The sequence below is a fragment of the Dermochelys coriacea genome, chromosome 9, assembly GCF_009764565.3.
Source record: "Dermochelys coriacea isolate rDerCor1 chromosome 9, rDerCor1.pri.v4, whole genome shotgun sequence".
Taxonomy (NCBI): domain Eukaryota; kingdom Metazoa; phylum Chordata; order Testudines; family Dermochelyidae; genus Dermochelys; species Dermochelys coriacea.
This window is the reverse complement of record NC_050076.1, coordinates 66,807,088-66,822,810: the sequence shown is the minus strand read 5'-3', so window position 1 is coordinate 66,822,810 and position 15,723 is coordinate 66,807,088. Positions and strand designations below refer to the sequence as shown.

Sequence of the window (15,723 nt, the reverse complement as noted above, 5' to 3'; positions counted from 1 at the left end):
TACTCTCTAGTTTCTTTTTATCCAGCTGCTGAATTTAATTCTCAGATGCACCACTTTGCACCAATTGATTTTAAAGATGATGTTTGTGGCTGAGCCTCCCATTTTAAGAGAAGGCTTCTTTCAAGGTGGGCAGCTTATTTCATAAGACTTCTGAGTATAACCTCCCTGTGCTGGCCTCCAGTGCCAGCCTACATGGCCTGTTGTGAACATGCTGCCAAAATGCAGTAGTCTAATGCCGATGGCCCAGAGGAAGATATCCCAGACTTCTCTTCCATTTTAGTGTTTTTGTGTGCAGAAATACAAAGTATTACCTCACAAACATACAAGCCCCGGGTTCCTGGACACGGCCATTCTGAACCTGTTTATAGATTTAAGAATACAGCATCTGAGAGCTTTAAAAATCCATCCCTTTCTATAGCAGGAGAGCTGCTAGTCCATCATTTCCTTACATCTCACTTCAGCTGGGGCCAGGATACTTTTTTTCTGACTAACTCACCTAATCCATCCCATAATTATAGAGATAAAAGTCAACATGTTATCCCCATGGAAGAAGTAAGGTAATGTATTTATATGCATCTGTGTTGGTCCAGCATATTAGAGCTGGTAGCACAGGGCCCATGAACCAAGAATCCATGAAAGGTTAGGTGATTTATAAAAGAGAGCAGTTTTTTGTTCCACACTCAACTCCCCTTTGTGAGCGACTATGAGTTGAACAAAATACTTTGTTCACTGTTGGTGCTTCGTTAATTAACAGGCAGTGTTCTAAAGAAAATTAACTGCTGAGAAGTATAGTTGAGTTCTCCTGCCTAAACCAAATGGATGGTGGAGAGAAGACCAGGAGTGAAATCCTGGCCCTATTGAACTCGGCAGCAAAACTCCCATTGGCTTCATCAGTCATAATTTAACTCCAGGATTAACAATATGCAAGCAGCATAGGATACCTATCTTATCCGCATTTAAAGAATTGCTAGTATAATAGTCTAAAAGTAAGGTAGTCCACCACAGTGTAACTACAGTAGTTGAGTGCTATTATGATAGAACACAGGATTTAAAAATTAAATAAATAAATAAATAAATAAATAAATAGAGAGATCACACAGATACAGAGTGCACTATTCTAACTACTTAGTCACCAAGTGCCAGGTTTAATAGATTGTGCTCGCCACCAAACCAGGAGGGGTTGAACTTTGAACACAGCTCAGCTAGGCTCCTGATCACTGTCATAATATCTTTCTGTGATATTGCAACTGTTCCAGAAACCATTCTGACAGTAGGATCGGTACACAGAGGAACTCTTGCCTGTATTATTGGGCAGAGAGAACCCCACCCAACCCCTGTAAAAAAAATAGTCCTAAAACTTTTCTTTAAAACAAATAAATACGGTATATTTCTTGTCCAAATCCTACAGCTAGGGTGGAGGGAGATAAGGGGACGCCTGGAGAGACAAATAAATCTCCTCTAAGAAGCAAAAGATGTAGTTGGGTGGGGGAAAGCTAATAATCTTTGCATTCAAGCTCTTTCCTGGCTGTGTTTGAATTTAATATAAGCAAGCAGCATAGCAGGGATTACAGAATTTTCTCAGTGCACTGGAAGGACAGGAATTTTTCTTTTCATACATCATTTACAAGCAGCTGCAATGACTCCACAAAGTCGGTACAACTCCACAACACACAGAAGCAGAATGTATGAAATTTTGAAAAAGGATATTTTGTGGCTGTTGTTTTTAAATGAAAGTTCGGCATTGTCACACTTCAGCTGTACTGGGACAGAATCAAAGGGCCAAGGGAAAGGGGGGTTTTGCTTCTTTTTGAATTTTAATGTCTTGCTTTCCTGTCAATTACCAATGCTCTTTGTCTTTAGAAGACTGGCACATATGCAGATAGGAGAGTGATTTGACATTTATTTAGTAAGTGCCCATTTTCTACTGAATTGATGTAGGAATTTCAACAGTTAGCACCAGAATCATTTGTCAGAATTTCCAAGAAGATTGTTAAATGACAGACGGCCATTAAGAAACAGATCTCTCTCCTCATTCACTCAATCAATACCAAGACAGACTTGACTCGTGCCCCAAAGATGTAGGTGCTATAGCACTCTTGCTGCTTGTCCCTCCTCATTGCCTCCACAAACGCATTTTCATCTAGTGCTCAGCCTGGAGAGATGATGGTACAATACCACCATGGAGATACTAAATGTGTGAGACAGGAGGAGCTGCTAGGATCCTAGCTGCCCCTGATAAGGAGTTTCTGGAGTTCTCTATCCTCTGTCCAGGCAGAAGCTGCATCACTCTATAATGCACTTAGGGATCTGGAAGAAATAGTCAACAAAAAGCAAATGCATGAGGATCTAGAAGAAACAAATGCATGGGGATCTAGAAGATCCTTGTCCCCCTGGCAATAGGTAATGAGCCCACTGGATAAGCAGAGCTCCCACATTGTGGATATAAATCTTGGAGAAATGAGGAAGCAGAAAGAACCAAGCAAGGATCAGAGCAGAGAAGGAAGTAGAAACTGTCAAGTAAGAGGAGAACTGGCAGAGAAAAGAGACAGTAAGTAAATCAGAAGGACTGAAGGAAGAGGAGAGCCATGGTTACACACAGAGAGGAAGGCAGTGGCATTGGAAGCCCGTGGGAAAGCAAGAAATAAAGGGGAGAGGGAAGAAACAAGAAAGAAAGGAAGCAGAGGAGGAAAATGGAGAAGAGTCAGAAAACAGAACAAAATAATTAATAATCCTTATCACTTGTACAGGGTTTAATAATTCCAAGTCACTTATAAATATTAGCGAAAAGAACGAGGAGTACTTGTGGCACCTTAGAGACTAACAAATTTATTTAAGCATAAGCTTTTGTGGGCTAAAGCCCACTTCATCAGATGCATGCAGAGGAAAATACAGTAGGAAGATATATATCTACAGAGAACGTGAAAAAATGGGGGTTGCCATACCAACTGTAATGAGAGAGAGCAAGTAAGATGGGCTATTATCAGCAGGAGAACAAAAACTTTTGTAGTGATAATCAGGATGGCCCATTTGAAACAGTTGACAAGAAGGTGTGAGTAACAGTAGGGGGGAAATTAGCATGGGGAAATAGTTTTTAGTTTGTGTAATGACTCATCCACTCCCAGTCTTAATTCAAGCCTAATTTAATGGTGTCCAGTTTGCAAATTAATTATCACTACAAAAGTTTTTTTTCTCCTGCTGATAATAGCCCACCTTAATTGATTACTCTTGTTAGAGTTGGTATGGCAACCCCCATTTTTTCATGTTCTCTGTGTATATATATATATAGATATAGATATATATATATATATAGATATAGATATAGATATAGATATAGATATATATAATATACACACACAGACCTATCTATCTTCCTACTGCATACATCTGATGACGTGGGCTTTAGCCCATGAAAGCTTATGCTCAGATAAATTTGTTAGTCTCTAAGGTGCCACAAGTACTCCTTTTCTTTTTGCTGAAACAGACTAACACGGTTACCATTCTGAAACATTAGCTAGTGAGTTAGAAAGAGAAGCAAGACAGAGATGGTTGGGGGGGGAGGGAGAATTTATTTTACCCTTGTCCATCACAAACAGAAGGTGCTGTCTCATGAGGAGCTCATCAGGAAGAGGATCAGAAATTGCCCTAATTACATTAATCAGCAGGCTGGGAGCGGGAAGCTACAAGGATATGGTTTTAAATGGCTCTTTTTGCATCTCATCAATTATAGCTATGTCTTCAAGACTGTGGAATACAGAGCTTTCCCCCCCCCCATACACACTTTACAGTTTCATAGTTTTGTTTTTATCAACTTCCCATCAAAAAACCTTAAGAAGCTTTTACCCACCTGTCACCAGCAAGTCTGAAACAGCACTACTACTATCTTGTCCCTCTCCAGAAATCCCTGAGCTTTGGAGAAATGGGCTTCATTTGAGTAATTCTCTTCTTCCTTTCCTTTTTGTTGCATTCCAGCTTGGCACAATTTTGCATCACCATGTGACACTGAATCACCATGATAACTGATGCCAAAATTGGTGAGTTCCTCTTTCTTTCCTATGCTACTCCAACCCCTGGATACCTACCTCATTTCACCATCCTAGTCTACTTGAACTACTGCACTGTCCCATAGGACAAGATTCTGTGCCATCCTCTTGGATCTAGCCATATATTAGCCTATTATGTAACTGTTAATGGTCATTAATTGCAGAGTGGTTCTAAGCTGCATGTGATGTGCTGAATCTAAGGAAGTCAAAAGGGTCTATTTTGAATGTGATAAAAACCTGTGTCTGTCTTTATTAAGATCATAACAGCTCATGTTGCTAATTTTTGAACAAGCTACTAAAGCTACTTTGTCATTTCAATTTTCCAGACATTTTGTTCTCAATTTGGTTGAAGTTTCTTTTCCCTGATTCACCACTTTTGACCACTAATGTATAGCAGGTTCCAAAACTCCTCAAAGTCAAATAGGTTAAACACAGGGGCAGATCACCAAGGAGAGATCTAGTCCAGAAGCCAGATTTTTAAAGGTACAAAGGTGCCCTGAGATACATGGCTCTAAAGAAAACAGTCAATTTGAGTTAGGTACCAAGGTGCTTTTGAAAATCACACTAGGTGCCTGACTAGGCACCTTTAAAAATTTGGCTCCAAGTGTGACTTACTGGGGTGCGATCCAGACCAGTCAGGGCTGTGTCATTCTTGCCTTGCAAACTGAGGTGCCTTGCAATGCCATACTGTTGTAGCTCCCAATAAGGACCACTCACAAACAGCTTGACAACATGCTAATTAATTCTCAAATGTCTTTGAGAGACTGCATCCTGCCGGTCAGACTCTGGCTCTCAACAGTCCCAGATTTTCTCCCAGAAATGTATGTCTTGTACTGCCCAGCCCTCTCCTGAATAGTCCAAATGTATTAAGTCCATTAGTCCTTTAAAGGAATAATATTCAACTTCCCACTTGAAATGGAGTTACCTGGATACTCCAATTTAAACTAAGTGGATTAGATAAAACAATAAAACAAGTTTATTAACTACAAAGAGATAGATTTTAAGTGAGAATAAGCTTGGGCAACATAGTCAGAAGTGGTTACAAGAAAAATAAAGATAAAATACTTTTTAATGCTAAACTTGACAGACTATATGAGGTTCAAAGAATAGTTTTGCATCACATGCTTCCAACAGCATTATTAACCAAACTGTTCCAGTTAGGACCCCTCCCCCAGAGTCCAACAGCTGTTTCTTTTGTCTTCTGAGGTTCAAAGAGTGAGATAGAAAGGGAGAGAGAAAAGATGTTTTGGGGAGTGTCTGCCCCTCCTTTTTATTATTTCAGTCCCCCTCTTGAAAAGTATTTCCAGCTAAGAACCAGGAGACAAAGAGTCCAGAAGGATGTTCCATGCTGGTTTTTTTTCACCTATGTGAGCTTCTTTTGTTTTCTTTCTTCCCACTTATGACTCTGTTTACTACTTAAATGCAAAGTAAAACAAGATAGGTCAGTTTGTTCAAGATAGGTCTGTCTGACCATGTTTTTTGCTATGTGAGTCTGACCCTGGATTTTAAAATCATACAGAGGAATTTTATAACTTTACACATAATGCTGCTACCCACATTTTACCATGATATTACTGATCAGCAAGTTATGCATTTTCAGATACTTCACAAGGCATATTTTGTACAACAATTGTTACAATAGTGTTTAGGGTGTGAATACAGGGATGCATTCCATCACACCAAGCTACTCCAGAGAGGTATCCCAATCCCATGGATAAGGTTTTCTTTATGGGCCTGATCCAAAGCCTCAGTGGAGTCCTTCCATGGACTTTAGTAAGCTTTGAATTAGGTTTTTATCAATCTATGCCTAAAAGGAGCAAGTACTAGCATCATCTGAGCGGCTCCAGAGTCACTGGGCTACTATCTGTCAAGAGAAGACCAATATTAAAGAACGGTATTAATGCTGCCTAGCACCCTGAAATAAACAACCATAGCACTGACTTGGGAAAAAGTAGAGTTAAAGTAGAGGACTGGGAGTCAGAAATCCTGAATTCCAATCCCAGCCTTGACATGGCTGTATAGCTTTGAGCAAGTCATTTCACCTCTCTATACCTCAGTTGACCAGCTTATCAAATGGTATAATAATACTGACTTACTCTGCAAGGCAGAGCAAGTTAAATTAGATTAATTAACCTCTTCTTAGATTAGTTAACCTCTTCTTAATCAGCCTCTCTTAGGCTACACCTGAAGGAGAGTCAGGGCTAAGAAGGCTGATTTATGATGGAGCCCAGCTGATAAGGAACAGGTGGGGCTGGTATAAAGCCTGGAAGTTGGGAGCCAAAGGGGGTTGAAGTAGAAGGTACTTATTTCCTGGGAGAAGGGAGGTGTATTTAGGGCTCTAGAGTTCAGTAATCTGCATTTTATGTCTGGGAGGAGGGAGTTTGGATTTATAAATCCAGAGATGGGGGAGCTAGAAGATGTGGGAGGGAGTCTAGGAAAATAGCAAGAGGGTCTAGGAGAAAGCAGACAACAGTTGCTAGATATAGGCTCTGTGGACTGGAATTTGGAGTAGAGGGCAGCCTTGGGTTCCCCTACCAGTGGTACAGTGTGGGCAATGGAGTAGAAGATTGCATGGGACAGTTGTCAGCTAGGACTTTGCTATCCCTGAAGGGAATGACTATAGTGAGCTGGCTGGAGAGCCCACCCATAAAAAGAGAGCACTTAGTGCTGCAGCAAGAGAGAGGTGGCAGGATATGTAAATGAGTGACAGAAATGGGCATCAGACCTGGAAGGAGCTAATGGCCCAGAGCAGCCAGGAGGAGGCACCCTAAGGGTGAAAGTGCCCGAGGACATGGGGTGTTGGGAGATTCTGTGAAATGTTTTTTTTCTTAAGAAGTGTTCTGTGCTATCTAATGGTATAGTATTATTTCTATAGACATTAAATGCTCAAGGGTCTCTTCTCTTTCCTCTTCCCTCGAATGATGGGTTAGGAAGCTATTACCAACAACCACTCAGTATTAAGAAACCTCCCACCCTCATCAGTATGAAGCATTCTAATCATTCATCTCTATGTGCTAAGGTAGATAGCTCACTTGTATTTCAATTTTTAATGCTTGTTAAAGATGCTGAGCTCACAGCTGTGGAGGCCACTGCTTTAATCCACTGGGCATGGCACAGGCATTGGCAATGCAAATTTCCTTCACACTGCCATACTGGTATACTTCAGCTCTTATCTAGAGAGACCTCCTTTGTTGGTGACAGAGTGTTCAAGTCTACATGGAGACTCTCACCTGAGATGGCCAATAAAGGCACCGGTTAGCACCAAATGTTGTGGTGATGTGGACATTTTTTTGTTCCATAAATGTAGTTCACAAAGGCCACCAAGCAACAATGCCTTTTTTTTCCAGGCCAGCTCTCTCTGGATTTGAACCAGGTGGATGAAAGCTAACAATTCCCCATCTGTACCAACCCGTTTTTGTGAATTAGCAATACTTAATTAGGAAATAGGTGTCACAAAATACAGCATAGAAGTTAAATCTACATCATACTAAGATTCTTGCACTCCTAGTTTGTACTATTCTTCATATTTGTTATTGTCACATAAGTGGGGTTCTGGTGGGTTGAGCATACACTCTAAAGCACCTTTCCTTCCAACCAACCCTCTTCTTTGTGCCCATAACACATTTCCTTTATTAAGTTCTATACCTCTTTTGGTGAGGAGGATATATTTTGCAAGTGCCAATATTTATAACAATATTTCTGTTTATTTTGCAATGTATAGCTATTTGTTGAAACAATTTATTAGCAGCAATAAAAAGATGTGGAACTAGAATAATTTGTCTGGAGTTGGCTAATGTGAAATACCATCTGCAGTGTGAAGTAGGCCAGGAAGTAATAGGATACCCATGGCTTGCTTTGGCTCATAGGTGGCAGCAAAATCAGTTAGCTACTTCTACCCATAGGAAGTTATTGACTTCTAGCTACTTTAGAAAGAAATGTCTTTCAACTGGTAAAGCTACAAAATGCATGGCTCATGCTGTGCTGCAGGAAGTTCCTGTGTGTGCCTTATATCCTAGCTCTTTGCAAATTTGTATGCCTGGTTATTCTTTTTTAAAGGAAGCAGAAGCTCCACTGCTACAGAAATACCTTCTTCACTTGGGTTGCTAAATTACATTCATGTCTGTTGGTACCTAAATTACCAGGTGGCAGTACAACTCACCTCTAATTACTATTTCATAAAACTCAGCAAAATTTCTAATGAGTACTATGAAGCCCACTGTACTGTGAACAGTGGGGAGTTGGGTTTTTTACATATAGACACCACCCAAGCTACTAATTTATCACAGTATGAGCCATACACTGTGAATCTGGCACCATATCAGACAAGAATATGGGACAGAAGGAAGGAGGCCAAAATATTATAGCATATAGATCAATGTATGTAGAGGTAGGAAGTCACTGAACTGAAACTCAGCTTAATATGCTGCCTCTCACCTTTTGTTGTTTTATGGATGTTTATGATACTAATTAAGCTGCAGTCTGAGCTCTGCATGGTAATGAGGATCTTCCCTCCTACTGGTGTCAGAATATCTGACAGTTTACTGATACTTTAAATAAAGGCAGGGGACTGATTAGTGGAAATTGACTAGATAGTGGTGCTTGAATAGGCTAGTTTACAGTGGAAGTAGAGTTACTTTTGAAGATGGTGAGGTTTCTGAATGGTGGGATGGTTACAGAAGCTTGGCTGGATGCAGTGATTTGTGTGGAATTCGGTAGATTGGAGTATTCTTTGGAGAAGTCCTCAAAGTTTCTTTATGTAGCTTATATTCCTGTTTTTCAACAAAAGAATACTGCACTAGATTAGACCATGGAAAGAGATTTTGGTTTGTAGTCTAAGTGCTGCATGCATTAAGGCAATTTATGTCTGGGTTTTTACCAGGGAGCACCTTGTGTGTCTTGTATGTTCTAATACAAATAACTTGCATACATGATTCAATTTTCCTACTAAGTTTTTTGATATCTAGTAAACCAGTTTTCATTTTGTAGAATGTAGTTGGGACAGGTTTGTGATTCTAAGCGCTTGTGGTTGACAATTTTAATTGAATATATAATGAATGTTGTATTAAGTAATTATTTGAACCCCATGGCAATGAAAAACTGAATTCCATTATGCTCTGGTATTTTACTTCTGATTCAGATGTCCCTGACTGCTCTGTGTTTTGAATACATGAAGTCATATTAACCTTGGCTTTGATATCGCAAATTAACCCTGATCAGTACTTGAATGGGAGTCCTTTGAGGTAACTCCAAATTGTTGCAGGAAGGGACGATGGTAAAACATTGGAGATGATGTCTTTCACCTGAGATGTAAAACTAAGGTACTGGCCATTTATCATTAAAGAAACTATGGAATGTCTCAAGAGTAGGGGCATAAACCTTGATGTCCTGGCCAAATTCCAGTTTTTGTATTTACTTTCTTCATACCTGAGTTCCTCCTGCAGTTTCCACAGCATGTGATCTTCATCTTCTGTCTTCAACTGTTGTATAGCATTTCAATGCTCATTTAAACAGATGCTGTTGTTTACCCTAGAGCTGGCTGCATTTCAGTAGTGAAGAAGTGTATGTAGTTTGTAAGCCCCTTTGCAGTAAAAGATGCTGTATATGTGGAACATATTAGAATTCCTTAGTTATATCTTAGGCTAGAATTTGGATCTCCAAATCAGTAAGAGAGAGCCTACCAGAGATGCTGATATACTAACAGAGACTTTTTTTATTTGCTACTAATTTCAATGGAGAACACTTTCTGTATCCAAATATCTGAAGTGAGGCTAGGTAACTTATTAAAGTACTATATAATGACTAGGATCAAGTGTTATAGTTTAAGGAGGACTCTGAGCACACTGGCACAGGATCATACATTCTCTACAGTTGAGAGGTAGAACACTATAATAGCAAAAATAAGTGATATGATAAATGGTGAAGACTGAATGACTGAGGTGTGATACAAAGGAACAAGAGATGGAACAGAAAACAGTATAATGATATTGTCAAGGCTGAATCCCCATTCTGTCACTCCAAGTGCAGAAGTGAGGGCCCGCAAGGATTTAAAAAATTAATACTGGCCACTCCAGGCTTCTATGACACTCCCAAGGTTACAGCTTTTCTCTGACCTTGGCTTGGTAAATGCTGCCACCACCCAAATGCAAAAAAACCAAAAAAAAACCAAAAAAAACCCTCCACCTTTGAACCCAGGAAGGAGCACTTGGGAATTCCTCCCCCCCCCACTTCAGGGAAGAGCTGAGAAAGAAAACAAAGGAAAATAGCTGTGGCTACCAGCTAATCAAACAACATGCACAAACCTCTGAGGACACCAAAAATCCAATCCTGTTCTTAAAAAAGGTAAATTTTATTAAAAACAAAAGGAAAAAATTAATCTGAAATTTAGGCTTTTGCTAGATTTTAAAAGAGCAATTCCAAAAATCAAGCACCCAAAATAGCTTTCTTAGGGGTTCAGTTTAAAAGTTACAAGCAAACAAAAGCATCTGGGATTAGCACAGAGGAGATCCACAAGCTAAAATAAAAAATAAACCTGACTGTGTCTGTCTAAATATTCACTATCCAAATAATTTCTTCTAGGTATGGAAGATGAATTGTCATACCTGGTTCAAGCCTTACACAGCATTGCTGCTTCCTGCAGCCCAGAGAACAACAGGCAAAGGAAAAGTTTCTTTCCCAATTTTAAAAAGTTCTACCTTCCCATTGGCTCTTTTGGTCAAGTGCCCACTCCTTTTCTTTTACCTGTGGGCTTATTAACCCTTTACATGTAAACAAGCAGAGAACAGACCAAGAGGGATTTTACAGCTAAGTGGCTGGCTGGGTGTCCATCAAAGGGAGCTACTCTCCCCTCCCCTCTTTCTCCCCCCACTCATGTATCGCAGATATGATAAATAGATGGGCTCGGATATGGGGAAGCAATAGGGAATGGAGGTTTTCATCAATACGTCATTGGTTCAAATCCAGACTGGAAGCTAAATTCTGCCCTGATATAAATCCCATATAACCCTATTGACTTTGATTAGTAGAATCTGGCCTCAAGTCAGTGATAATTCAAATTCATTAGTGGACCTGAGCGAATAATTGATAATGGGTGAATGTCTTTTCAGAGTTCACCTGCTTTTCAATGCATAGGCAGATCACAAACTCTTGATTTATTCATTATTTCCAAATTAAATAACTCTTCCTCAGGAGGGGGGAGGGGAATCCATTATGCTTTGACAGTCCAGTCATTACAATCTGATGGCTGTTTAGAGGCCTATATGAAATAAAGAGGAGCATAGGAATTTTCAGAGTGGTGCCCATCTAGTCCAGAATCCTCTCCATCTAGTCCAGTGGTCAGTGCTAGCTGCTTCAGACGAAGGTACAAAAAACCCTGTAGTATGTAGTTATAGAATGTCCCCCTAGGGAAAGTTTCTTCCTAACCCTCATCAGTCAGATTTTGTCTTATGCCCTGAAGCATGAGGGATTAGTTTCAGAATTTTCACTAAAGAGGAACAAACTTGCTAACAGTACAATTTATTTTCTTACAGATGTATTAAGGCTCGATGTGAATGGGGTGTCCACTATACACCAGCTATGTTAAGATGGCTAGATGGGCCAATTAACTACCTGGGCTGCAACTGGAGGAGGAAAAAGGGAACAGTGACGACTAATTAAAGGGGGACGCTCACCTGGAGAGGAACAGGTGCAGGTTATATAAAGCCAGGTAGCTGAGGACAGAAATGGGCTGCAGGGAGGAAGTCTGTAGTAGAATGACTATATTGACACTAGGGAGAGAATGGAGCTTGGCCTAGAGGGAAGAGAATACGTGGAGGAGAGTGGAGAAGAAGCCAGATAGAGGCTATGTAGGAAACAGTCCAGGGAAACAGCAGCAAGATATGGCACAGTGCAGATGTTAGCTGCTGGTTGTTGGGTCCCTGGGCTGGAAGCCAGGCCTAGGTTCCTCTAGTAGCCACTGGGGAATTGTTACTATTGAGGAGCAGTGCACTGGAAGACTACCTGGGACGGTTGGTACAGAGAGACTTTGGTACACAACCTCTGCGTACAGTGACCTGACCAGAGGGGCAAGCCCCAAAGCTGTCAAGTCTCAAGAGAGGGAGTGAACACATACAGGAAGGGGTATCAGACTGGCATCCCAGATGTGGCCACCAGAAGGCACTCCAGTGGTGAGTAGAGCACCTGTGGCCCTATGATTCAACATAAATGCTTAGAAATTAAGCATGTGATTAAGGGGTTTTCTGAATACGGACAGATTTAAACATGTGGTTAATTGACTTCCAGGGCCTAACGGAAAGGGTAACAAATAAGAATAAGGAATACAAAAGAAGGAAGGAAAAGGTTTATATCCTTGATTTTAAGTTCAGTTTGCAGCCTTTTCACAAACCCATGATCATAATTCGCAATATTTTAGCAGTGTCACTACTGGCCAGTCACTGAATGAACCAGGCAACTGAAATACCCTCTCCCCCTTACAGAGATGAGCCCTGCAGGACATGATTAAGGCATATGGAGACCTGTCTATTGCTGATGCCTGTTAGACAGTTTTAAATGATGCATCAGATTTAGCTTGGCCTCAGGTCATTTCAAGCCCTGATCAAGTTAGTGCGTTCCTCTTCTCCCCACCACCCAAATAATACATTCTTTCTGCTCTTAAAAATGAGCTACAGCAAACCTGCCAAAGTGGCAGGAGGCAGAAAAGAAACCTTAATCAATATTTCAATCAGCCACCTGTGGGTGACTGAGAATTGGTAGTTAAGGGTTCTCTCGGGTAAATAAAAACTCATTGCTTGCTTTCTTTCTTTGAAGAAAGCTGTCAGAAAGTTTAGCTTCTTGGGGAATTAATTTTCTTGTATGAGCACTCATATTCTTCTGCAAAAATCATCCCATGTGAATTTAGTCTTCGCTTTAAAAAATATAATTACTTAATTTTGATGTTAGATTTAAAGGGAAAGATGGGGATATATCAGATTTCCAGCTGGTGTAAATAAATGGAGCTCCATCAAGCTTTAGTTGAGCTATGCTGACCTATATCAGCTGAATATCAAGTTCAGATTCTTGCAGGGGAAAGACTGGCTTCTTCACGGGTTGCACAAATGACTCTCATCTCTTCTTCTGAAAATTGTCCTTCTACTGTCAGAATACTCTACTGCTGCAACCTCACTGACCTGAATGGAGTTATGGTGTAACTCTGAAGAATTTGCAAAAAGTTGCATACACCATTTAAAAAGTCATCTGCCAGATAGCTCACAGTGATAACTGATGGCTGAATGCACAAAAGAAGTTAGGCATTGAGACACCCCCAGCACCATCTGCTCTTCTGGCCATATTTTGAATGGGACCCATTCTGGACCTTAGGTAGAAGATAAGTGTCTGGATGCCTAGAGGAAGGCCACAATGCATATGCCTAGAGGCAAGAATATAGGCACCTAGGGAACTTTTACCCTGAAAAATTAGACACCTGTGGCTGACCTGTGCCAGCTTACTCAGGCTTGGGCTAAGGGGATGTCTAACTGCTGTGTAGACATTCAGGCTCAAGATGCAGCCCAAGCTCTAGGACCCTCCCATCTCACAGGGTCCAAGAACCCAGGCTCCAGCCCGAGCCCAAACATCTACACCACAATTAAACAACCCCTTAGCCAGATTTCAGAGTAGCAGCCGTGTTAGTCTGTATTCGCAAAAAGAAAAGGAGTACTTGTGGCACCTTAGAGACTAAATTAAATAAATAAAAAATAAATAAATAAATTTGTTAGTCTCTAAGGTGCCACAAGTACTCCTTTCCCTTAGCCAGAGCAGCTTAGCCTGGTCAGTTGGTGTGGGCCTTTAATTGCAGTGTAGACATACCTGCAGATAGCACTGCATAGTAACTACTGGCAGTTGTTGACTGTTTAATAGCAACCAATGTATCTCCAGGCTGCTCCGTTTTGTTTAAATTAGTCTCACTTTCAAATCTTGGACTACCATACTGTACTCCAGGCACAGGATCATTTACCTCCAGACACTTTTGAAGACTTTGTTCTGGAAGAATTGACTGGCTCATCCTTTGAAATCTGCCAACAAAGATAATTACTGAGTGAAGCTTCAATTTTCTATCCTAGGGAAGCAAGGCCACTCAATAGCACCCATCATGGCAAAACTGTTACAGCTGCCTGTAGACAGGAACAGAGAATGGAGACTACTTAGGGCTGGGATCCTGCAATTGATGGTGTGTAGGTGGGTGGCTGTACCAGCACCCATTGCAGAATTAGAGCCTTGGCGTGTGAAGACAGATTTTACTTATTTCCCGATATTCAGCTGAGGCTATTGTTTGGCATATAGCACTTGATTACATTGGTAAGCAGAAGGTCAGAGCGACTCAGAAACATGTACATGCTGTGTACAGTCTATTTCACGCCTCTCCAGTTGAGTAAGGATGTGTCCAGCATAAATGTCACATTAACCCATCCAAGGCTACAAGCACACTGGCTTATGGTGATTCCGCTAACTGCAGCAAAACTGTTGTCATGCTAACAGTGCAATGTGTGCCTGGGATGAAGAGAGTGTCACAACAATATTAACCCATTTATCCACTGTTACTTTGACCATGCAAAGTTAAAAGCTGTCATGCTATGTGGGTTGCTGCACTTGAGCATGATGGAAATCCATTTGTTTTTGTATTTTGCCGTACTAAGGGGTAATGGCATACATGTCTTTAGCCTGTCTCTAGACATTGGATAAAAAGTTAACTCCAGTCTGGCACCCTTCAAGAGCCCTAAATCCACTTAAAATAGTAAAAGGTGGTGGGATTTTTTTAATAATGGTGAAAGATGGTAGGAAATAAGTCTGTAAAGAGGTGGAGTTCCCTGCTTTGCTCCAAACACAGCAAGCAGACATTGGGAATGCTCTGTTCCCCCTCCACCCCCCCCCACTTCCCCACACCACCCTTCCTTTATTGCTAACTTAAATACCAATATATTGTTGTTCCCAGCATAAGTTTCTCCTGAGCTTGATGTACCTAGTGGGAGGGACTGTCTCTGTCCCAGCCTGTATTTCCTTCTGCCTCAGTAAGAGATTCCAAACTGTCATATCCTGGATTACAGCTATTAGAACCCACCTAACCTGACATTAATGTGAGTCTGCAAAAATAACTGAATCTGGTATGCAGGTATCCAGCTCCCCACATCAGAGTGAGTCAGCAAAAAAAAATGCCCTGGCTATAGAGGTTTTTTCAGATGACACTCCTAGCTATATTGCCCCTTTCATTTTTTTAAATCTTCCATTCCAAACACAGTACTTAGACAGGCAAATGTGAACAAAAGGAATTAACTCTCTAGTCATTTTTACTGCATCATCTATATATGACAGTCAGCTGATAAACTATGGTACAGAATAAAGAGAGAGAGGATGGAGGAGGAGATGGGTTCTGAAACTGATTTTTCCAGTAGTTAAACAAAATGAAGAACCCTAATTTGATCTTCTTTTGGTTTTTGTTCTTGATTGTTTTTGTTTTATTTTTTTGCCGAAGCAATTTGCTTATCCGTGCATGTCATGGCACTGGGTTTTGCCATTATATGTCTGTAATGGTGTTTGGCTGTAATGACCCCTTGATCTGAAGTTAAATATATATTTAAAGCTTTTAGTTTTACCCTAACTAGGTCTTTCACTGGTAAAGAAAACCTTTTTTCCATAGGCCTGCTGTCTGCCAGCTGGT

At 40.7% G+C, this 15,723-nt stretch overlaps 1 long non-coding RNA gene across 1 annotated transcript; it reads right to left on the bottom strand.

The window, feature by feature from the left end:
- Window positions 1-1,368: 1,368 nt before the first annotated feature.
- On the bottom strand, window positions 1,369-10,692 carry LOC122455847. Its single transcript, XR_006274343.1, has 3 exons — window positions 10,640-10,692; window positions 8,675-8,809; window positions 1,369-2,307 (listed from the first exon to the last, which is right to left on the bottom strand). It is a non-coding gene; the product is annotated as an uncharacterized LOC122455847 (long non-coding RNA).
- Between the last annotated feature and the right edge of the window lie 5,031 nt (window positions 10,693-15,723).